Here is a 26,519-nt window from a genome sequence, read left to right on the forward strand (position 1 = left end):
GAAAATACTATGTTGTGAGATTCTTGCCACTATAAAAAGGGCTGCCACAAACATTTTTGCACACATTAGTCCCTTTCCCTCTTTAAGATCTCTTCGGGATATAAGCCCAGTCTTGTTATTTCTTATAGCACAACAATATTCCATTATATTCATATACCATTTGGTCAGCCATTCCCTAAATGATGGGCATCCTCTCATTTCTAATTCTTTGTCACCACAAAAGAGCTTCTATAAATATTTTTGTGTTTGCCTTTTTATGATCTCTTTGGTATACATACTTATTAGAGTATTGTTGGATAAAAGAATATGTATGCACAATTTGGTTGTCCTTTGGACATTCCAAATTGTTCTCCAGAATAGTTGGATCAATTGGCTCACCAAAAGTACATTAGCATCCCAATTTTCCACCCTGCCTTTAACATTTATCATTTTCCTTTTCTATCACCTTAATCAATATGACATGTATGAGGTAATACCAACATTTTGTGTCCATTCTATTTTCTTCTCTTGTTTCTATATTCTTTACATGCCTTTTTTGAGCCATTCCCCAATTGATAGTCAAAGGATATGAATAATTTTCAAAGAAAGAAATATAAACTATCAATAGCCTTAATATAATACTTCAAATCACTAATAATTATAGAAATGCAAATTAAAGCAACTCTATCAACAAAAATAAAAATTACATGATTAAAAGGAATATGGGAGGGATGGGTGGGAAATGGGCATATTAATGCACTTAGAGGAACTATGAATTACTGCAGATATTATTAAAATAACCTGAAATTATGTCCAGAAAGTCACTAAACTGAGCATGCCTTTTGACCTAGTAATACCACTACTAGGCCTATAACCTACAGAAACCAAAGCAAAAATAAAAGGACCCATATGTACAAGAATCTATATAGTGGCTCTTTTTTGGTGGCAAAGCCCTGGAAACAGAGAGAGATACAATTCATTGAGGTGTAGCTGAATGAATCATGTATGTGAATGTAATGGAATGCTATTATACTATGACAATGGAGTAATGGAGTACTATTACACAATGATGAAGAGAATGGTCTCTGAGTTAACATAGTAAAGACAAACAACTTTGAAAGATTTAAGACTTCTAATCAATTGACTAGTCTCTATTCCAAAGGACATAAGAAAAAGAATATTAATTACCTTTTGATAGAAAAAATGATGAATTGAAGATGTAGAATGAGATGTACATTTTTACATAGCTAATATGAAAATTTCTTTTCCTTAACTACATACACTTCTTATTAGAATTTCATTTTCTTATTTTTCTCTCTTTCTGATATATCCCTTTATCTCACCTACCCAGAAAGATGCACCTTATAACAAAAACTTTTTAAAAGGGGGCTATGGAAGTAGTTCAGTAAAACTAACCTACAATTCAAATGAGACTGATGGCATATGCAATATTTTATTTTACTCCCATCTCTGCAAAGAAAAGAGAGTGATACGTTTTTTCATTCATTTACTAGGCCATTTACCACGTGATATCATTATAATTATACAGCATTGGTTTCTTTTTTTAGTATTATTTTTTGTTCTGAACTTAAACACCCTAAATAAGCATATCTTCATACACAGCAGAACACAAGGATGTCAAATTCCATGTTATATTCTTCCCCTCCCCTTATAAGCATCACCTGCCTTTCCCCACTTGTTTCTTTGTTCAGTTTGTTGTATTTTAATACCAAACTGTTAATCTGTTAATATATATATATATATATATATATATATATATATATATATATATATGTCCAGCCCACAGATAAGAGTTCTATCTGATGCCAGTTCTATAAAAACTTATTCTTATTTTGTAAAATTTTTTTATGAAACATTCCAATTTTGAAAAGTATCAAATCTTACTCCTTCTTCTTTTCTACAAGAGAGTATTATTCTTCCCCTGCCTCCTCTTTTTCCTCTGAAAACTCTCAAAAAAGAACCAACTCACTTCTACTGTTTTTATCATTTAACTTCTTCAATAACCTTTGAAAATATGACAATTCTGAGGAGATACTTTCTTCTCCCAGTATCAAAACATTACCACCATTTCATCATATACTCCCTTCCAATGATGCAAATACAGTTATTTTTCAAATATTCTCTTAATTCTTCTGTTTGTATTTCAAGGTTCTCAATTACTTTTTTCACCTGAAAAGCCTCATATATCCCTTACAACCCATAGATAAGAGTACTAACCTTACCTACTTCCAGGTTACAGTAAACTCTTCAGGACAAGTTATTCTTGGTTGTAAGACTGGCTCTCTTGCTTTTTGAAATATTGTTTTCTAAGATCTCCTCTACTTTTAGTAGCAATTCCAGACTTTCGCTATAATCCCTTGGTACTTCAGTTCTTTCATTTTGAATACTTGTCATATACATATATGCATATGTGCATATATTTGTGTATATATATACATATATATATATCTTTAAATTTCATTATGAAATTAAGAAATAAAATGAGTCTGGAATTTTCTGACTTACTCCTCCATCTTCCCAGAATCCTCTCACTTGCAGTATTTCCCCTCCTTGATGTGGAAGTTCTGAATATTGGCTATTACTTTCCTGGGATTTTTTCCTTTAGGGGGTTTTCTTTCAGGAAGTGATCCTTCTATCTTTGGTTTGGTTTTAATACATCTGCAATGTTCATTTGAGATTTCTTGAAACCGGATATATGGAAATTTTTTTAAATCATGATTTTCAGGAGTCAAATTAGTCTTAAATTAGGTCTTCTTTTCTTAATTCACAGGTCAGTTGTATTTATATGTGATATTTTATGTTTTCTTCCATTTTCCAGTATTTTTCTATTATTTTTTGCTATTTCATTGAGTCACTAATTTGTGGTTGGGCTCTTTTGGTTTTCAGGGAATCCATTATTTGGGCAAGATTAATCACTTTCTCTTCTAAGCCATTTATTCTATTTCCAAGTCTTTCCTCCAAATAATTTATTTAATTATTTCTCTTGCTTCATTTCTTTTGGATATTCATGTAGACATTATGGAAAATACATTTTCCTTTGAATATCTGTAAGCAATTGCTACAAAGTTACTTTCTTCTTCTAGGCTGGAATCATGCACTGACTTTTTCCCCTTAGGGTTAGATCCTCCCAGATCTTTGGGGTTCATAGGGTACCTCCAATTACATTCCTAGGAACCTTGTAGCTTTTAGGTATCTTGGCTGTTTAAGGAGCCACTATAATATATTGACTTCTGAGGTTCCTACCCTGGGTTTCAGATGATCCTAGGACTTTCCTCCACTGCCCACCCCCTGAGGCTTTTTCAGGAGGACCCCAAACTCCTGATATCCTCTTTTCAGGCTACACATACTCTATCTGGTCATACCAAGAGATACAAAGTCAAGTTTGTTTGCTTTTGCTGGAGGTGGTTTTGTTAGTGTTCCCTTTTTCTATTGTCTACAGGTGACTTTTTGTGCAGTTCTGGGAAAAAAGAAATCACTGTAGTTTCTCATTGAATTTTTTTTTTATCATTATTTAGTTTGGTGCCCATTTCAAGATTTTGCTGGAGTGGGTATAAAGGACACAGATGATTTCATTCAGGCAGCCATCTTGGCAGAAACTAAAATTTGATTTCCTCTGCACCTTTAGAATATTAGTCTCTTTAGACAGATTTCTCTCTCCCAACTCATCAGAATACATTCTTTTAGTGTCTTCAGAATTCCATCCCTGAAAACTTCCTGGCTTTCCTGGGTTGACATCCATAGAATTCTATGCCATGAAATAGCAGGTATCATATTTAAGAATCTTAGAATTCATCTACTCCAATGTCCTCCTTTTAAATATAAGAAAACTGAAGTCCAGAGATGTTAGGTTATTTTTACAAGCTACATAGATACTAATTGGTTGAGCCACTATTTAAGCAAGGTCCTCAGATTCCAAAATTTAGCAATATTTCCATTTTACTCTACTGTTTCCAACAGGATCCTACCTATCCATTCTCTGGATATTTTGAAACTTGCTCACCATAGGGTTCATGTTGTAGTTCTTTTTTTCTTCTCTACAACAAATTATAAGGTGTGATTACATCACACCCTAAGTTTCATTCATTTTTACTTTAGAAAATAATTCTTCCTTGTTAGTGGAAATCAAATTTAGACTTCTTGTTGCTTTCTCCATCTTATAATGGATGAAATTACATCAAGGCAAACCCATACATCATCAGTTGCTCCTATTTTGGCAGAGAGAGAGAGTTTTAGAATACATCTGTATAACAAAAGTTATATACTAACTCTATTCCAGCCTTTTTATCTGTTTTCTAAATTCTTATCAATTTTTTATTTTTTATTCATCATCTGGATTTTAATGAAAACCACATTATTAATCTGTTAATCAATCTTTTTAAAGAAAGAGATGGGTTTCTTGGGAAAAGTGATCAGTGTATCACAAAAAAAAATTTTTTTAATCAAAAGTCAATGAACAAATATTTACTAAAGTCTACTATATACTAGACACTATATTATGTCTTGGGGATACATATTTAATGAATGAAACAACACCTATTGAAAAGGAGTAAGATGGAAGACTTGTATGTATTCAAAGATATATGTAAGTATTCAAAAATAAATATGCAAAGAATAAGTGCAAAGTGGCTAAATATAAGGTAGTTTGTAAGGATGGAATTGGTCTTGAGTAAATCAGAAAAAGCCTTCACATGAAAGGTAGTGCCTGCAGTAAAGTTATTGGGTAAAAAATAAACCCATATAAATAAGAACATTTTTATATATTATAACAAAGTAAGAAGGAATAGAGAAATTATATTTAAAATAATTGCAAAATACATAAAGTATTTTGCCGTCTACTTGCCAAGAAACAATTGGAAACTATATGAATACAACTATAAAACAATCTACACAAATATTTAATAAAATAATTGGAGAATTGATTGTTCATAAATAGGCTAAACCCACATAATTAAAAAAACACTATTTAAATTAATATATTTACTCAGTGCCACACCAAACTACCAAAAGGATTTTTTAGAACTAGAAAAAAAAATAGTTAAATTTATGTAGAAAAACAACAGATCAAAAATCTTAATGCAAGTAATGAAAAAAGTGTAAAGAAAGGGGTCTGACAGTATCAGATCTCAAAGTGTAGTGTAAAGCAGAAATAATCAAAAATTATTTGATAGTAGTTTAAAAATTAAAGAGATTAATCAGTGGAACAGATTAGGTATGCAACAGCTATCAAATTATATATTTATTTAAAGTGGGCAAAATTCTTCAACTCTGTCATCTCATTTAAGCCTCACAACAAGTTTGGTATATCCTATTATTAAACCCATCTTTTAGATAGTGAATCCCAAGTCGACAGTTGCTAAGTAACTTGCCCAATGTCACACAACTAATAAGTCTCTGAGGCAGGACATGAGCAAGAGTTTTCCTGACCCCATGTCCATCACTTTATAAATATACAGGAGAAAATGAGACTAGTGTTTGATAAACCAAAGATTCCAGTTATTGGTGTAAGAACTCACTATTTAGAGGAGCAAAGAACAAATTACTTGTCAAATCTATGAATAGGGGAAGAGTTCATGACCAAATAAAGGATAGAAGATAAAATGGACAAACAAAACCAATGCAGCTAAAATTAGAAGAAAAGACGGTAAATGAGAAAAATTAGCAGGGTGTTCCTTTGATAAACTTATATAAAATATATTGGAAGATATATAAGAAATTGATTCAGATTTATAAGAATAAGAGCTATTCCTCAAATAACAAACAAATTATAGAAATAGGCAGTTTCCAAAGGAAGAAATACAAACTATGAATAGCAATTACAAGCTACTCATAGCAATAAGAAAAAAGATTCAAATAACTAATAATTTGGGAAATGCAAATTAAAGCAACTCTGAGATTTTACCTCAAACCCATCAGATTGGCAAAGTTAACAAAAAACAAAAATGACAGTTATTGAAGAGGATATGGAAAAACAGGTTCATTAATACACTATTGGTGGAGCTGTGAGTTGGTAATGTCATTCTATAAAGCAATTTGGAATTATGTCCCCAAGGTTATTTAACTTAAACTTCAATCCAACAATATCACTATTTGGTCTATACTCAAAAGAGATCAAAATGGGTAAAGGATCCATATATTCAAGAGCATTTCTCCTTGTTGTGGTAAAAAACTAGAAACCAAAGAAGTCCAATTAATTGGGGAATAGTATATGATGTTATTAAATATTCTTGTTTTGTAAAATCTGATGCAGGCCGAAATGACTGGAACCAGAAGAACAATTTGATCAACACAGCTATTAGCCACAATTCCAGAGGACTCGTGATGAGGCATTCTATCTGATAGATGGACTTAGGAAGCAGAATGGAAAATAGACATGTGCACACACACACACATGCGTGTGTATGTATGTGTGTGTGTATATATATATATATATTGAGATAGACAGAATGATATTATCCAACAACAGGGGAAAAGCCAAGATGTTAATTTAAATTTTTTTGTTTCTATTTTCTCTGCAAATGATGACAATTGTTATACAGGGAAAGAAAACAAAAATCACTATTCTCAAGATTAAGAAATACCTTATTTTCCAAAGCTAAAAACCAGCAAACAAGCTGTGCCCTGAGCTGGGCATAAGAACAGTCCTTTTCGCTTCACCTTCTGGATGATCTCAGACTCAGCAAAGTTCCAGAATTGGTTCATATAATTATTATACTGCTTTGACCAGCACCAAGTATCCACTGAGCTCACGTGAGCACCTGCTTTATCCACATTCTGATCATTAAATTCTGCTATGAATCAAACTTGTGACATTGTTGCTGTCATCCCTCATTGTCAGGACTACAGTTCACTGTGCAGTCATTGATATGACTACTGAGATTTGGCCACACTAAAGCAATCTCCCCACCACCATCACTGTCATCCCCACTACTAGAATTGGGGCCCAGTCACATGTCCTTGCTTGCAAGTCGTTTCTCTCACTTTAAAATTAAACTGCTGTTTGATTACTGATATTCCTATTTCTACCCTGCTCTGTTTGACTCTGGCCTGCTCTGTTTGGCTCTGGCCATCCTTAGGTTATAGGCCAGTCCTGTCCTATTGACACTACTAAGGAATTGATATACAGATAAAGAAGGAGATAAGAAAGAGAGCGTCTAGCTGTCTTTGATAAATTCAAATCATTTGGCCCTGCTGAACTACATCCTTGGGTGGTGAAAGAACTGGCAGATGTGATTACTGAGTCACTATGATATATGAAAGTACATGGAAAAATGGGAGAAGTACATGGAAAAATTGGGAAAGAGTGATTTTGTTCTGTTTTTTAAGAAAAGAAAATAATTTCCATTCTAGTTTCTGGATTTATTTATATTACTTTCTTACTATACAATATTACTCCCAAAGTGGATAGAATCACCAATTTTGATTTTTTTTTCTTTGTTTTTACAACCCTCAAGCAGACACCCTCTCTATTGCTATTACTGCTTTGACCATAGGTAGTTCAGTATTCCTGAGCTGGAATTTAGTAACTACTAGTCCTCCTCTGCTCCTTATTGATTGCTTTGATTTCTTTACAATTAGGGGGACAAATAGTGCTTTCTTTCTCAAAGTACCCAATTTTACTCCTCTTTAGGAAGATCCTAAGCTCTCACTAGACAACCATACTTTCCCTTTCTTTCCTCTTCTATATAACTCTCCTATTCTCCATCATCCTAATGAGGATTGTCTTCCCACCCCCTCCACCTCAGATCCTTTTATTCACCCATTGAAATTTTGCTTTTGTTTATTTTAGGACCCTTCAATATCCCTAAAAATCTGGAGAAGAGAATAATATATTTTCTAGTTCCTTCACCTTCTTCTCCAAGAAGATTAAAAGACTCTTTAATACAAATAACAGTTGCTGGACTTTGGCATAAACATCAACCTTACACAAATCATTACACAATTTTCCCTATTTCTCCATAATGACTAAGATCTTTCATCTTTCAAATTACTTGTTCATGTTTACTCTTCAACCTTATGCATCTAGAGAACGTTACTCAGATTCCTTTCCTTTTTATTTCTTGAAATCCATAGCCACAGCCACTCACCTGCCCTTCAACCTTGTACCAATTTCCAATCTATTTCCCCAGTTTGTTCCACTCATAAATCCCCTCAATTGAATTGTTTAATCCAGTTATTTTTTCCATAACATATAAAGAAACTGGAATTTTTCCGCTTAACTTTTCTCAATCCATTTGCCAGATACCTTACCTTTCCTGAGTTTGCCTCTTCAAATATTACTTTGTTCCTTCTTGATCCTATTCCCCCATACCTTTAAATTTTCCTTAATTGTCTTCTATCTTAATCGCCATTCTTCCAGGTTGTAGTAGATGCTAATATCTTTCATTGAAGTCCTATCTTGATATCATACCATAGCATATCCTAGAAATGGTGACCTCATGTTCTCAAGTCTATACTCTAGGAATACAAGTTCATGACAAGTTCTAAGTTGGAAAGTCTTTATGTTTAATTAACCTAAACAATTTCTTGTCTTTCTTATTAGGCTCAAGCTTTTCTCTTTTCACCTGTTTTTGTCTCTCACAATTTTCTTCCACAGGAGCCAGAAGTAGAAATATTGCATTTAATCTTCTTGAATTAAATAAAAACTTTTCTGTTAGTCATTTAAATATCTTCATGAACTTCTTTCATCCTACTTTTCCAGTCTCTTTTATATGTTACTCTCCTTTACAAACTCCATAATCCAACCAAACTATTCTTCTTCTTGTCTCTATTCCCTCTGCCAGCTCTATACCTTCACATTGACTGCCCCTGGGCCTGGAACACTTGTTGCTTCTTCCTCTTAAAATCTTTACTTTCTTTCAAATTTATACATTTTTACTTTCTTTCAAATATAAACTTAGAAAAATGCTAGCTTTTAATTAAGGATTTCCTCATCTCTTGCTAATATCCTTGTCCCATGATCTTATTTATACTTCCATATATCTTTCACCTGACAGATCATAACTCCTTTGAGTTTTGAGGACAGGGACTTTGAGGACAGGGACAGTGTTTGAATTCCCTGCATCTTGCTCAGGACCTGCTGCATAGTTCTTATCATACAGTATCTGCTTAGTAAATGCTTGTTGTTTAATATTGTTTTATATATTATATATTACATATACCATATATTATATTATCAACACACATATATGTGATGTGTATGTTATATGTAATATGTATTATAGTATATTGTATATAGTATTACATATAGACATTATATGTCTATGTTCAATGAGTCAATGATCAAAAATATTGCTATAGTCAAATTTATCATAGAATTTTGTATAATTTTGATGCATACATGGGGAGACACCTTCTTTGAGGAGAGTATTCAAGGCTATTATTTTTTTCTTCTAGGTCAATTAAAATAAAAACAATAAATAGATGTGACATTAAACTCCTCTATTAGACTGTGAGCTCCCTAAGAGCAGGAACTGGATTGGTGGGGTTTTGTTTTTTTTTTTTGTCCCTTTTGTATCTTTAGCACAGTGCCTGACACATGGTGGATATTTTTTAAATGTTTGTTGATTTAATTTGACTGCAGGTTCTAATAATTTGTACAACTCTCAGTAATTTATATGTGTGTAAAAATGTATCCTCATGGGAAATTATCTTTGTCAGTTTGTTTCCTCTCTTCTTGTCCTTTCATCAAATGTATCCAAATCTTCTCCTGTGTCTCATTAGAGAACTTCCCACACATCATACTTTACTAAAAAAAAAATTAGTATCCTATCCTGAGGTCCTCTTTTTTCCAATTATATAGTTTAAATATTTTCAACACTATCCCCTATTTTCTCATTGGTCATAGCCTCAGGAGAAAAAATGGTCCTTCTCCATGCCATCATCAATGCTTCTTCTTGTGCCCTTGATTTCTTTCTCTCCAGCCTTCTTCAGAAGATCATCTCCACCATCACCTCCTTTATCTCCCTAATTTTCAACTTCTTTTTATCCACCAGCTCCTTCCCTATCACCTAAAAATATGCACAAATACACCCATCCTTACAAAATACCTTTAATTTTATTCTGCCGTTCCCTCAAGCTGTCACAATATATCTTTTCTTCCTTTGACAAATTCAATTTTCTCTAACTGATTTCGTGTTCTCTTACTTTCACTTATTTATTAACCTCCTTTTCCCTCTTCTTGATTTTTCTGCAATATTTGAAACTATAGAACACTTCTTCATGACACTACTGTCATGGCTCCCCTTCTAAAATCTGATCAGTTTTCCTCTGTCTCATGTCCTGTTCTCTATGTGATGAGTATTCCAAAGTTCTATCCTGCTTTCCTTCCCCCATGCACTCTCTCTCATGAACTCATCAGAACCCATTGGTTCAGATATATTCTCTATGTAAATGAATCTCAGCTCTATACATCTAACCTTCATCTCTTTTTGAGTTCCAGTTCCATCTCTCCAGCTGCCTGCTGCATAGCTACACATTGAGCATCCCAAATTCAACAAATTCACATCAGAAATCATGATTTTTCTCCCTACAAACTCACCTTTGTTCCCAACTTCTTCCTTGTTTATTTCTAGGGTATCACCATTCTTCCAGGTTTGTAGTAGAAGTTGATATCTTTCATTGAAATTCTATTCTGATATCATATCCTAGCATAATGGTGACCTCATGTTTTCAAGTCCATTCCATTGGAATTCAAGTTCATGACAAGTCCTAAGTTGGAAAGTCTTTATGTTTAAGCCTATACTGTTAAATCAGATTGGTGACAGTCTAAATGTCTATTTTCAGAGTACTAGCCTCTTTAAATTAAGAAGCATATTGTTGGCTTGTAGGATCAGAGCCAGAAAGAATTTCACATATCAGAGATTTCATTACCAGATGAAATTTTTTTCAAATTAACAAAAATGATACTGTCTCTCACACACACACAAAATAATATAGTCACAGCAACCCAAAAAAATCACCTATTATAATCTCCATAAAAGTAAGGAATAGTCATACTGGAAAAATCAAAGGATTTTCTCCCCCTTTTGTTCTTATTTTTCTACATATAAATATAATAACATATCAACCAATGTATACCTAAACATATTTACTTATAATATACACAAATACATACTTACTCATGATATGGAAGAGAAAAAATATCTTGGGAACTGTCATATAAAAAGGCCCAAGATCAGTCACACCTACATATTTTTACATTGGTAAATTTTTATGACAGTTGTATTTTATCATTCTCCCAACATTACATACATATTTACCTCTCTTCTTCTATACTTTTCATCAGTTTCCTGGTCCTAGATTCCAAATTTGCTTCCATTCCATCTGATCTCCTCACTGGATCCCAAATACGATATTTGAGTTCTTTGACTTTTAAGAACTAGGAAAAAAGTTGGAAAGATACTCTCAGAGCAAATCCCATAACTTGTTTTCTTCCATCTGCCATTTTACTGGACATAGCTGCTTTAGAGTAAGAACTCTTTCTCTCATCTACCTTCCTCTACCTTTAAGTTTGAGCTCAAAGAAAATGAGAGTGTTTTAATTCAAAAAACTCTAAATTAGAAAGTTAAACATATGTCAATGCCTTCTCCTAGGGCCTTATCAAATTTGATATTCCCCTGAAATACATACATGAATCCAGGAACATTATGGGGTGGAGAAGTGGGTATCAGAATTGAAAGAACTAAATTAATTAACAAGGTTTTCTCCACTATTCATTTGATACATTCTAAATTCTAGAAAATCCAATGGAATCCTCATGAAGAAAACATAAAAGAAAGAACCTTAAACAATAGAAATAATGATTATCTTAATAGCAGTCACACAAACATGTGAATAGATGCACAAAAACAAGGCTCCTATATTTGTGTGCATTGTAGTCCAGAGCCTCAGTTCTGAAAGATGACCCCTATGCATTCCCTGCATCCAACAAACGGTGGCACTGTTGCTCTTGAAACAGTGAAAACCTTGGCGACTAAAAATAGAAACCCGGAAATCAGACCCCCTCAAAGTCCAGACAAATGTATTTGAAAGATAGTGAAAGAGGACATTCTAGGCCAAGTGCCCCTGGCTGCCATCAGAAAACTTTTCACTGGAGGAGAATTGAGTCAAACCATGAACCCTTCTGAAAATACATAGCATTTAGAGCTTTATTTTGAAAACTAATTTTGGATGGTTTGGGTGGATAATTAAGTAGTGTCAGAAAGTTTACAATAAAGTGTGGATACCCTTTCATCAATAGAAAGACCTATTTTTCCACCCCTTCTTTCTGTGTTTCCTTTGTTTTTTGTTTTTGATTTTTTTTAAGGGGGGCGGAATGTTTGGGGTGTCCACCTGCTTTGAGCTCTGGGAGGTGGTGCTTGTGCTGCTGGACAGCTTCACCTTTGGGAGAGCCTGTTTCCTTGTGGAAGGCAAGTGCTGAAGTGTTTACTTTTAAGACTTGCCTTGATGCAGGTGTCCACAGTGGATCTCTATTCATTTTAAGGTGTGGGGGAGGGAATTAATGAGGGGAAGTAGGAAATGCTGACTTGCTTTAATGTCTGCCTTTGTTTGAAGCAGACACGGATAGTTTCTTTGGCTAAGGAGGCCAAATAAAAACAGGCAAGTTCATCCAATATAAGTTTTATTAGCAATTTAAACAGCCCAGTGTGGGGCAGCTAGCACATTTTTGAAAAACCTTTCAGAGGATATGGAAAGAGATTATAAAAATAATAATCCCAGAGAGAATATTCAGTGGGATTTCAATTAGACTGGGTCCCTCTCAGGTTCCCTTGATCCTCCACATGCTTTTCATAAAGCAGCCATTATTTAGACCTTAATCAAAGTCTATTTGCTTAAATTGGCTTTGCCCTGAGATATAGACACCATTTTTGATCCTTCCCCCCCCCCCCCCATTTCAGAGCTTTCTCAGGGAACACAGAAGGTGAAGACTAGAAGCAGTGGCCCTATCTGTGTTCTAAAGCCTCAGGAAAATAGTGATTTGACAGAGTTTTGTGGCACAGCCATCTTAAATTATTTCTTATTAGGCTTTCCTCATTAGTGGCAAGGGCAAAACATCCAAAATCTTCAAACTCTTTCTACTGGGGCCACCTGGAGTTAAGGAGGAATAGGAGTTATAGCCTATCTTGAGGAATGGAAGGAAACTCAGCAGTGAACACAGGACAAAGATACTGGCTCTTTGCCACCATGGGCATTATTTCTTTCCTTCTGCCAGCAGAGACTATCATTAACAAACACTATTTTGTTCTCAATGTCAGTCTGGAAAGAAAATTCTAAGCAATAGTTCCTTGAGGAATCTTCTGTCTTCTTGAGAAAAACAGACTAATGGGCAGGGTTTTTGAGGAATTGGGAATAAGCATGGTCCAAACTTAATAATTATATCATTGTGGGAAACTCCCAGTGTAGAAATTGCTTTTTACCAATGCAGATCACCAATTTACCCATAATTTTTAGTTTTAGGATATTGCCTGGGGCCGTGAGAGATGAACAGATTTTCCCATGATCACAGAGCAAGTATGTGTCAAAGGCAGAACTTTAATCTAGCTTTGATGCTGAAAGAGAACAGTTTACCAATGGAAAATTGAGAAGGGAATCACTAGGAATTTCTAACCCTGAATAAGAGTGAGGCTTCTGATTAAGACCATGCCCTTACTGAATGGGAGATTTAGGTTACAAAACAGAATTACCCTGGAAAGTACTACTTAAAAGAGCCTGCTCTATGTTCTAAAACAGCTTGATTGTGGAGTAAAAAGAGGAAATGCCTATTCCTTCCAAAGGCTCAGTAAAAGAGAGACCTCTTTTTAATGGAAGAAAAAACTGCTGAGAGTTTGGAACACAGAGCAGTCTCTTTTAAAAAGTTAAAAAAATTCTTTAACATTTGCTTTATACTTTTTGATTATATTTTGAGCCTGTTGCATGCTTGATTAATTCTGATCCCAGTTAAGTGAAGAGATAACTTTTAGCCTGATTACATTCTCAGCTATCTATGATTATAAAAGATGGAGAGGATGGAAAGATAGAACTGCATAAATTTGGATACCAATTATACCACAGTGAGCAAATATAGTATGTCACACTGTCCTGCATTCCACACTTGGGCAAATATGCATCCCAATTGTGTCATCTTATTTATAATATATATCTACTTTCTAAAAATCACAAATGATAGTTGAAAAATATTTTCCCTCTTTTGAATGGAATTTCAAGATGCTTATTCTGGGTATGAAAAAAAATGACAGAAATAAAAGAGAGAGACAAAAGAAGATGGCATAAAAAGGGGACAATGGATGCCCTACTTCATCTGGAACAAAGAGAAGTCAACTGCCCAAGCTATGGTGACCCAAGAAGTTGGTTATTGATAAAGACTTTTTATGCAATTTTAGGTTGCACAAGTTAGCAAGAATTATAAGTCTTTCCCTATGTAGCCCTATGTAGCAACTAAACATTGTAACATGGCCAATAATTAAGATTAAGACTTACTATAATATTAGAATTAGATATCCATTTAGGTTTGAGTATATTCACATTTGAGTTAAACTTTATGTTTATACAAAAAACAAGTAGCATTTATCTTAAGTTCAAACACACACACGCACACACACGCACACAGAGATGCACACAATTCAAGTTTTAAAAAAAGTAGAATAGGGTATAGCAAAGCACAAAATGCAATTTGAAGTAAGACAGGATAGTTATTAGTAAATCCTCTCCATTCCTGTGGCCATTGTTAGCCAGAACCTGTGGACTATGAGTAGATATGTCCAAAGTTGTTATCATTTAGTTAAGTATGAATAATTAGTAGTCCTATATCTTATGACTTCACCAAAGTCCCAAAATTTGGCTCATGTAGCAGTCATTAAGATGCACTAGAAAAAAGTACAGTGTTTGGTGTGGAAAGATAGAGATAGAGGATTTTTTGCTGACATCTTTCCAGTTGACTGCCTAACCATGGAATGCATGGTTAGGAAAGATACAGAAGCTTTGAATTCCTCAATGACTGTTGACCTAATAATTCCATCGCCCTGAAACAGAATGTTGTTGTTATTGTTTTTAAAATTGTATTTCATGCTTGGTATAACTGCTTTGTAGCCTGTGCTCTTGGCATCACAAGTAAACTGTCTAACCTGGTCCAAATTTTATGTGACTGAAATTGGAAGAGATGGATGTTTATATGAGCCAACAGTCAGCTGAGGAGAGAGCCTCCAATGATCCTACCTACCTAAGAATCTTGGTTTTAATGAGTTACTTCTCAGGTTGATTAGTCTAGGCTCAGATTATATAATATGTTAAATGTTGGTTCTTCAGGCAGTTTGCTTTTAAGAGTATACCAAGCATTTCTGTATTGTTGATGATGTAGTGTCTCTGTAAGAATGGAATCAGTCTGGAAATTTTTAAAAGCTCTAAAAATAAAATTTAATCTCTCATTTTTTAAAAGGTGGGATTTGCTTCTTGTTTCCCTACTGCCAGTGTCAAAAGATGAGAGCTGAATTTAGGTTTAGTGGGATTTCACAAATCGCTCCTTAATACAGAAACTAACTTATTTTTTTCCTGAGGCAATTGGGGTTAAATGGCTTGCCCAAGGTCACACAGCTAGGAAGTGTTAAGTGTCTAAGGTCACATTTGAACTCAGGTCTTCCTGACTTCAGGGTTGATGCTCTATCCACTGAGCCACCTAGCTGCCCCCAGAAACTAACTTAAAAATTTTTTTTTCAACCCAATACGTTTTTTATTTCCTATTTTTCTATCTACCCATCCTTTTATCTTTCTGATCATTTCAAACTTCAAGTCCTCACTTTCACTCATGAACAACAATGTATTAGCTTTAAAGACCCCAGGATTATAGAAGATCAGAGAGAGAAGAGACTTTAAAAATCATTTAATCATCAGTCTAACTCTGGAATTTCATAGATGAGAGAACAAAGGACTGCATGAATCACCTGTATATTTTCTTCTATATTCCCTTGATTCCAGATTTAGCACCTCTATCTCCCAGGAAGGAAATACTGGTGGTCCAAGGCTTTTTACTTAAAGATCCAATATGGAAGAGATTCTCCCATAATGAACATTCTACAAGAACCTAGTAACAACAATAATGTTACATGTCTAGGATGCCTTAAGATTAGGAAAGTGTTTCCCTCATAATAGCCCAGTAATATACATCATTATTTCTTTTTTTACCTCAGTTTCCTCATTTGTAAAATGAGCTAGATAAGAAAATGGTAAACCACTCCAATATCTTTGCAAAGAAAACCCCAAAAAGGGTCATGAAGAGTTGGACATACCTGAAAACAACTGAACAACAACAACATCTCCTTTTTGTAGATGAATAAAATAAGAATCAGAGAGGTAAATTAGCTTACATAGTCATGTAGCTAAAGTCAACAATGGAAAAGGGATCTTTGCTGATTAGGATTCAGGGTTTAGGACTGAGCAAAAAGAGCTGGATTTTGAAATTTACCAACAATGAAACATTTGATTGTACATCTCTCTGCTTAATTATCAAATAGGTGAAATGTGCAAAACATACCCACAGAAGAATTTGTGGTGTCATTCAAGAGGCAGAGATGCTTCCCAGGTTACTACTAGATCATGTCTCTTAATATCCTTAGGGTACTAGTCTGCTTTGGCTCACATAAGATTGCACAATCCCTTCTGTCAAGATAGGAGGCTTATCCCCTCAATTCTAGCTCTGTTCAGATGGAAAATCTCTGCCAAATCTGAGATTTAACCTTCTCACCCTTTTGTGACTCTCCCTGATGCTTTCAGCACATAAAAGTAGGAAATAAGAAGTGACATGTCTTTGTCAAACCATTCAGGTTAGCTTCTGTCAAATAAGAAAAAGAGGGTGTATGGTTTCAGACTGGAAGTAAGTCAGATAACCCAATAAACTATAATTTATTTTGGTAGCCCACTATAAATTAAAATTGAAGTCACTTGGTGGATCAACCAATTAGTGGTGATTACTAAAATTATTTGAAGAGTAATTTTTTTTTTCTCTTTTTCAGTTTCCTATTTCATCAGTGACCTGTTGCTTATCCTTTGGGGGAAAGGAAGAAGAACTAAATCTGTGATTGTATCCATATAAGGGAATTCTAGTTGAGGAAATGTCCTCCTCCCTCAGTGACTAGGGAGTGACTGGTAACACAAAACTTAAGTAATTTGCTGTAGGTCACACAACCAGTGTGTGTCAGAGACAGGATTTGAACTCATGTTTGCCTGTCTTCAAGGCCAGCTCTATATCCACTATACCTGCAGAGATTTCTCTTTGCTTATTGCATTAAAAAAAAAAAAGGCAGCTGACTCTGGGACTCACTGAGGTATAATGAATAGAAGCAAGAAATTGCAGGTTTAATTAGGCAGATAATCAGCCTTGGGAATAGCCACTTGTTAACAGCAAATAAGAAATCAAAGGAAGGATGGTAAGTATTAAATAATATGTATTTAATTCATTTTCACCTCTGATAATTCTTAGGAAGAAGACAGACTTATGTATGCATTTGGAGGAAGGGAGTGGGGAGGGCTGGTTGAATGGAGAGAAAGGTCAAAATGCTGCTAATTTCCATGTACTTATGTCCCAAGTTATAGATAATGATTATCATAATTCTAGGTAACCCAAGGTGAGAATTGATATTTTTTGCTCCAGAAGATGAGTGGAGTAGGAAAGTTTCTAAAGAACCTTGAAATGTGAAATTTTGACCAGCAGAGATAATACGGGTTTTAGCTGTTTGCTTACTGTGCACAAGATTTTGCTGCCTTCCTTTCAAGGGAGAAAGAAAAGGATTGGTTGCACTTTGCAGAACTCCTTGGATGATCCAGAGGTGGTTCAAAGTGGAAGAAATGAAGAGAGATTAACCTTTGATAAGGGAAAAATCCTTCAAGATAAACACTAAAGTAACTTCAGATCGACTGTGGGAATGTATGTCTGAGAGTCAGCTTTGCCATCCATCAAACCTGTTATACAGAAGAGTTATCTGGGGCTCATATCCAGGACAGGGGAACTAAGTTAAAGTCATACCTCCAAGAACAGATGTGAAACAGAAAGGCAAAAATAATAATTTTGTGTGTTGTATCCTAACTAGATCTTAGGAGTATGCCAGCACCATAAAATTAGATACAACTCATTTGTCAAAAGAAGCAAGGTAAGCAGAAGGCAGGGAAATGGAGGAAAATGACAAAAAAAAAAAAAAAAGATAAATGGAATATTTGCTGTGATATCTAAAGAGAGAAAAACAATACCTTTTAATTGCAAATAAAGAGCATACTAACTTTGCTAAATACATATTATATTTATCTAGATTGCTAGGTGACACAGTGGCTAGAGCACTGGGCTTAGAAAATGGAAGGTATAGTGTGATCATATCTTGGATGTGATTTCAGATACTTGGGCAAATCACTTCAGTTTCATTTGCTAATTGGGAATGATAATAGCAGTACCTAAATTCTCAGGATTGTTATGATGGTAAAATGAAATATTTGTAAAGTCCTTTACATCCTTAAAATGCTACATAATGCATCCAAGATATGCATACACAATATATGCTCATGAATATTTTCAAATTCAAAGTCAGCAAACATCTCTAAGTTTAGAAGCCCAAGGAGGTATAATCATTAGAGCAGCTTTGGTATTTTACAAGTGTCCTTCTAGTAGACATTCATAATGGGGTGAGTAATATTAGTATGGTTCCCAAGTTTTCATGAAAAAATCCTTAAACCATCTTAAACCACCCTTTCTTTCTTATTTAATTGTTTGATTTCTTCCACAGCATCACCAAGATTGAACTTCTCTTTGCTGTCTCAGAAGCTGATTATAAAGTATCCTTCCCTTACTATTGGCAAATTTTAGTTAGATCTTAGCAAAAACAAAGATTTAAATAGTGTATTTAATGTTATATATATTGAAATAATTATAAAACAAAGTGGAGTGAATTAAATATGCTTAAAAAATAGAAAAAAGGAGGCTATCAGAGAGATGGAAAAAGTAAAGAAAATTTCCAAATGACTTTATTTAATGCCTTAGACCTCATATTAAGCCATTCAGGCTCTAGGCAAGTACTCAAACCAAAGGCCATGACATCAGGCATGTCCAATACAGATCTGTACCTATTCTTGATTCCTTATCTTTTCTCATTTAATAACAGTTTGCTAATGACTCACATTTGTTCTTGGTCCCCTGTTCTCAAATAATGGATGACTTCCTATTGGAGTTGAATGAGGCAAGATTTGGCCAGAGGAGAAAATGTTGAAAGACTAGATAGGCTGAGCCAAAACTGCCCAGTTAATGAGATTAACATCAGAGAATTATGAATGGAACCTTAGAAGAAAAAAAGTAGCCACAGCTTCAAAGCAGGTTCTCTGTAAGTGGAGTGGAGAAATCAGTTAAACTCATTATTATAACTAAAGTATTCTACCCCCTGTGATATAAATATGCTAAAAAGATATATTGTCACAGTAATATCTAGTAATGACAAGTGATTAGAAAGTTCTTATTACATTGTGAGAAGAAGATTAGGATGATTGGATCATATAATTAGATCAGAAAGGAACCTCAGAAACAATCTAGTCTAAATCACTCATTGTTCAGATACAGAAATTACAGTCTCTTTAAAGAGGGTAAATGACATGCCCAAGATCTTACAAATAGTAAGAAATATAATCTATGAAATGAGCAGCACCACCTTTTTGTAGGTTTATAGGTGGCTATCTGACCATCAAATCAAAAGAGGTTTGAAAAACTACATAGCCCGTGGATCCTATTTCTGTCTCTATCTTTTTCTTCCTCTTCCCCACCCCTCCTTCCATGGCTAGTGGAACTTTGCCTGGATTACTTAATTTTGCATTTCACTTTGTATCATACTTGTATATATTTTATTCCCCTCTACCTTTAATTTTGAGTCCAGGACTATGTTATTTTTCATCTTTGGACACCCAGAACTTAGTATAATACCTTTTTCATAATAACTACTTAACAAATGTTCACTTAAATTAAAATGAATTCCAAAACCTAATCTTCAGGGTTATGAGTGCTAGCCCTTCCTGAAGTAAGAGTAGAATCTTCAGAAAAAAAATTTGGATTCTGTTTCTATTTATTCTTGCCTTTGCATGTAACTTTTTTCACTAGGTGACCTCTCCCCAAACCCTGTAGATATGAATTTAGTCCATTTAATTATTTCAGTTTTCATACCACTAATAAATTCTGCATGCCATTTTCAAAAACATATCTCTGGAACATGTCTCTAGAAACAAGAATAGTTCTTTTTATCCATTTTTTTCTATCATCATTATGACACTTGATTGATCCATTCATTTCCTACCAATCCCAATACCCATCCCCCACCATGTGTTATTTTCTACTTGGGTAGCAAGAGATTCTACTGGGCTCAAGAGACTTAGAATGCTTTGGGCCCAAGGCTTATAAAAGAATTTGACTCAGTCCTAGGGCAGATTAGCCTCTAAAGAGAGGGATAAAATTATTTTTAATTGTCTCTGGTGCTTTTTTTTTTTTTTTTTTGAAAAATCACTTAAAGAAAGCTTAGCACTAGCTCTTGCCTAGGATCTCCCCAAACAAGAAAAGAATGATATTCAGTGTACAAAGGCAATTAAGATATGGGACAGCTATTTATTTCCTTCACACATATACACACACAGAAAAGGTTTAAAATATAAGTCTCAGAGGCTGAATTTGTACATGGGGACCATTCTAGAGAATGAATACCTAGGGCATTCCTGGAAACTTTAGGGACTCCAAGAATATGGTGATTTATTGTTTGGGCCATTTTGAGATGACAAACTTTCTTGTCTGCTTCCAGTCATGTGGTGGCACAATGATGAAAAAACATAGCATTTTAAAATGAAATGACAAACCCTTGGTAGTTCCTGGGTCTTTTCCTTTCCCCATGATATGGGCAGGATAGGATAGGATGTTATATCTGTTAAATGGAGACATAGTTTCCTAATGTTCCTCTGTTCTGTGACTGTCTTATGTGGTAACTAATACATTGTTTATTTTGACTCATCTACATAGGGGATGAGGAAATAGATCACATTATGCATGAAGCAACACTTCTGATGAGGTTAGAGGCAGGTTTGAGGTTCAGGGAACCAAATGGTGAGATCAGGGAACCAAATGAAGAGGTTTAGGGTACCTGGTGGTCAGGGAACCAAATGAAGAGGTTTGGCTCCCCAAGATTCACCTAGGATTCAGCGCAGGGCAGGGAGTTGTGGGAACCCCTTTCTGGCAGTGCAGAGGTCCTTCGTAAAGGAATTTATGAATCTGAAAAGCTAGACTGGCAAAAAGAAGTTTATTATTGGCACTGGGAATCAGCCTTTCCTATGAATAGAAAGACTGAATTCCTTGGTGGAAAGATCCTGACAGAGAAGTAGTTTATAGTGGAGGTGTCCTGGAAGATAGAGAGTTTCTAGCAGAGAAATCCCAGCAGAGAGGTATAAAGTCTTATTAGGGAAATAGATAAGAAAAAGATATAAAGGGGGTAATGCTGAAAGAAAATATCATTTCAGCGGGCAGAGAGTTCCTGCTATGCCAAGGAGAGAGAGATTTCTTGGCATGTTAGTTCTTCTGCAAGACTGTGCCCCAAGTTGGCTCATTTTATAATAGAAGCCTAAGCTAACAGCTCTTGATAGGGACTGGGTGTAGTTTGAGCTGGAATCAGAGAAACTCTTGGAATTGAATGAGTGTCTCTGGGCTAATTTTCACCTCAAGGGAGCTTGATCAGTAGTGAGTGTTATCAGTGGGGGTGGTGCCTGTCTCTTGGGATAACAGAATGAAGCTGTTTATCCTGTTTCCCTCAGGTGGGGTCTTTTACAGATGCCAAATTCAAGGAGACTTTCTCCTTGAAGGAGTTTCAGAGAGAGAGTTTCAGGTTCCCCCTCATCACTTCTTATCATCTAAATTATCATTCTTATTTATTCTTTATTAATATTTGCTCTTATATTTCCTTCTTCCAATAACCTCATTCCCATCTCTAAGCATTCTTTTATTTTTCATTGTTTTTTGTTGTTAGTTTTTTAAAAGTTTAATAAAGTTAACTTTTGTCTTCTTTCACTTCCCCTTAACCTTCTTTCACCCCACTAGAATCTTATTCATCTAGGAAAAAAAAAAAAGAAAAGGAAAGTCAAGATAATATATTTAAGCAAAGTGAATTGATTCAGTATCTGAATGACACATGCTTCATTATGCAAACATAGACTTCCATCTTTCTGCTAAAAAAAAAGGAACATATGTTTTATTATCTGTTCTCTAGGACCAAAGTTATTCATTGTAATTCACCAGAGTTGGGCCATTGTCATTTACATTACTATTATCCTTTGTTATTTGTTCCTATTATCTTTATTTTCCATCACTTCATGTAAATCTTACTATTTTTTCTAAATTACTTTTTTTTCATTCCTTATGGTAAAATAATATTCTATACCAAAATTCCTTAGCCATTCCTCAAATAAAGAGTACTCATTTGACTAATATTTTTCTATTCCAATTAATAGTCTTATGAATATTTTCACATATATATATGTATTTCCTATATTTTCCTATATACACCTTAATGTAACTGATCTTATTGGTGGGAGTGCTTGATTAAAGAATATGAAGAGTTAAATGACTTTTGTTACTTAATTTCAAGTTATTTTCTAGAATAGTTGGACAAATTCTCAGTTCCACCAGAAATATGTTAATATGACAATCTTTACACACCTCTTCTAACATTTCCACTTTTCATAATTTTTGCCAATTTTGTGGAAATGAGGTAAAGTTTCAGAGTTATTTGAATTTTCTTTTTTTTTTTTTAGTTATTAATAACTTGGAACATTTCTTCTTATAGTAATTGATCATTTATCTTTCTTTAAAAGAAGAATGCTTTAAAAAGCAAAATTGACCAAATGAAAAAGGAGGTACAAAAGCACTGAGGAAAATAATTCCTTTAAAATGAGAATTGAACAAATGGAAGCTAATGACTTTATGAGAATTCAAGATACAATAAAGCAAAACCAAAAAAAAGTGAAAAAATAGAAAAAAATGTAATCAGAAAAACTGATTATAATCCTTCAGGAGAAAAGTTAGAAATTCAATGAAAGAGAGGATTTTCAGGCATTCATGGCAAAGAAATATTTACTTCAAAGGCATATAAAAAAACAAACATGCAAACATTTCCTCCCAATATCAAGAGAGAACTTAATCTTCTCCACACAATCTCAGTTTCTGGGGAGGGAAGGAATATTAGGCTAACATTTTAACATTGTTCCCAAATATCACTAGTCTCCCCAACTTCAAAGTCCAAAGTCTCCTGAAGTTTTGTCTCAGAGCTATGGTCTGGACTTCCGGACTTTGTTGATCAGCTGGTTGTAATTTTCAGTCTTCAATCCTGCCTCTGAGGTCCCCATGGCTTCAGCTTCTAGATCCAGGACTCCAGTCCCTACACCTAGTACTGAAAAACAAATAAACAAACAAACAAAATAAAACTCTAAACCCATTTCTTGGGTTCAGAATATCTAAAGAGAAATGGAAGGGGTCCTCTTTTCCACTTACCTTTGTATACAGTGCCTATGCTATGGATGAAGTAAATATTCACCATTGCTTAAAAAAATGAGTTATGATTTTAAGATCACTTAATTTTAAAGGAGAAATTTGGGACCTGTTACCTTTTATAGCTTTTTATTATAAGATATATGCATGGGTAATTTTTCAGCATTGACAATTGCAAAACCTTTTCTTACAATTTTTCCCCTCCTTCTCCCCAGCCCCTTCCCCAGATGGCAGCTTGACCAATACATGTTATATATGTTAAAGTATATGTTAAATACAGTATCTGTATACATATGACCTGTTACCTTTTAATTGAAGGATGAGTTACTGAAAATCATGAGACTTTATTTAAACCACTGAAATTTTAGGGTGTATAAGAATTATAAGGGATAGTAGACTAAAGAAGAAAGAAAACTCTGATAGCAGAGGATAAGAAAAGCATGATTTTTTGGAGTAGTTTGAAGGGACCAAAATAGTTAAGAGCAAAGTTTCAGGTTAATTGGTTAAGTGAAGACTGCAATTATGTAAGAGAGATGAACTAAGAAGTGTATGTTGTATTTTTGTATATGTTGGATTTCTCTGTTCTGAGGAGAGAAAGGGGCAGTGAAAAGAAGGAGATGGGGGGGGGGGAGAGAGAGAGAAAGAGAGAGAGGGAGAAAGAGAGACAGAGAGAGAGAGAGAGAGAAGAAGAAGAAGGAGGAGGAGGAGGAGGAGGAGAGATGGAGGGAGGGAGGGAGGAAAGGAGGACTGAAGGAGGGAAAGGAGAGAGAGAGAGAGAGAGAGAGAGAGAGAGAGAGAGAGAGAGAAACTTCAATTGATTTATTTTTTAAAAAGATATCAAGTTTATATTGCCTTATCCTGAGTAAAAAAAAAAAAAAACAAAAAAACTGTTTGCTGTAAATTCTCTTCTGGTTAAAAAATTAAGGCTCCAATGAATGAATAATTAGTTGAAACTCTGTTTAGCTTAGTAAAAGCAAGAGTGAGAAGCTTTACATTTGTCTGGTAGGTAACATTACCTAAGAGATTATATTTAAGAGGTGTTAAGAGGTAACACTTTCTAAACTCCATTTTAGAGGTGAGTGTAAATTGAAAGAAGTAGAGAAAAGATTTGTATAGATGGAGAACAGTGAGTACCAAGACAAATAATTAGGTGAAAAGTATTTTATGTAGTGTACATATTCCAACGACATCTAAGTTAAAAGTCTATAATTGTAAATTGTTCTAAATGCATTGGTTTTTCTTTTTCTTATGCATTTCTACCAAGATCATATAAATATTTGCCTACTCTCCCCTCAACTATGATACTTAATCCATTAGTGAAAGATTATAATCCCTATTTTGTGGATTATGTTTTATTATTTATGTATTTGCTTTAAATTTAAATAAATATGATATTATTATAGTTTTCCTTTGGCTTATAGCTAAGCAAATATTTGTGTTTAAGATATAAAAGCATCATTATTGTGAGTGTCTGGTTTGTGTAATTTGGGCGTTCTTTTTACCCACTATTGCCTACTATGGTAGGTGATTTACATTGTGAATAGCTTGTATAAATAGAAACAAATTAGTGGGGGCTTGAGAGCTAGAGTGGTGAGGAGGAAAAGAGTATTTATTTCTAAAAGAGTTACTCTCAGGATAGTAAGGAAATTGAGTGCAACTATGTGATGCTAATCAGTCATTGGGAACCTAGACCTAACTAGTGTCAGAACAAATTGAAGTGAGTATACTAACTCAGAGAGTAACCAGTTATCTTTTTTCATATTCTGTATGAGAGTTGTTATTGTATTACATTATTGGAATGGACATACCACAGTCCATTACCAAAGTAATATTGTTGCATTACAAAGTAATATTTATCTATAACAGATTTATCTAGTTTTCTTTTTCTCTTTCTTTCTGCTTAGTTTGTGTTTAGTGGGTTCTGATTATTCTTTATTTCCTCTCTATTCCTTATAAAAACATGTATTCTCTAATTTTCATAATTTCTTCTCTTGTGCTTTTTTGAAATTTATTAATTTGTTGGTATTTATTTTCTTGTTGCATGCTGTTATTTAATCCCTTCTTCTTTAATTTGTTACTACATGTTTTCAGAGATATATTTTTCCTCAGAACTGATTTTTGCTGCATCTTCAGAATGTTGGTATGTTGAGTCAATGTTATTGCTTTATTTTGAAAATTTATTTTTCTTTGATTCATATTGTTACTTAGAGTCCATTAGGTCTATATCTTTTGTTATGACCTCTAAAGCAAACATTTAGTTCTGTCTGTATATATTTATTCATGGTTTCTTTGTTTCCTGGTACATGATTATTTTTTATATACATACAATTAGATATTGTGAAATTTATAAGTGTATTATTCATCCTAACATTCAGAAGACACATATTTCCAATCTAAGTTTCCAAACAATTTGTTAAGTTTTGTCATTTCCTTTTTGTTTGCTTTATTACCCTTTCCCTTGTTTTTCTAATTTGTTTGTTTATCCTATTGAAGATTTATCTGGCTCTAAAGAGCAATATTATATTCTCCTAACATAATGTTGCTTTATATATATGTATTTTCAATTTGTTTAACGTTTCTTTTATGAATTTAAATGCATCCATATTTAGTAATAGTTTTGTTTCATTATACAATTTAATAATAGCTAATAATAATTATGATAGCAAACATATTGTATATGCTTTAAATTTTGTATGTATTATTCTGTCTTATCCTCACAAGATCCCTAGGAAAAAGATACAATTACCACCAGCATTTTAGCACTTGAGGAAACTGAGGCAGAAAGAAATGGTGTCTTGCTTAGGGTCACTCAGATAGTATGGGTCTCTAAGGCAGGATTTGAACTTGAGTGTTCCTAATTCCCAAACCAGCACTGTCTCCACTACATCAGGGTTTTGAGTAGCTTCTTTGACTTCAGGGATAGACCTTGTTGCACAGTTATCATATAGAAAATTCTTGGAAAATAGCATTAGTTGGAGTTGTGTCCCTT

The sequence above is a fragment of the Sarcophilus harrisii genome, chromosome 1, assembly GCF_902635505.1.
Source record: "Sarcophilus harrisii chromosome 1, mSarHar1.11, whole genome shotgun sequence".
NCBI lineage: Eukaryota > Metazoa > Chordata > Mammalia > Dasyuromorphia > Dasyuridae > Sarcophilus > Sarcophilus harrisii.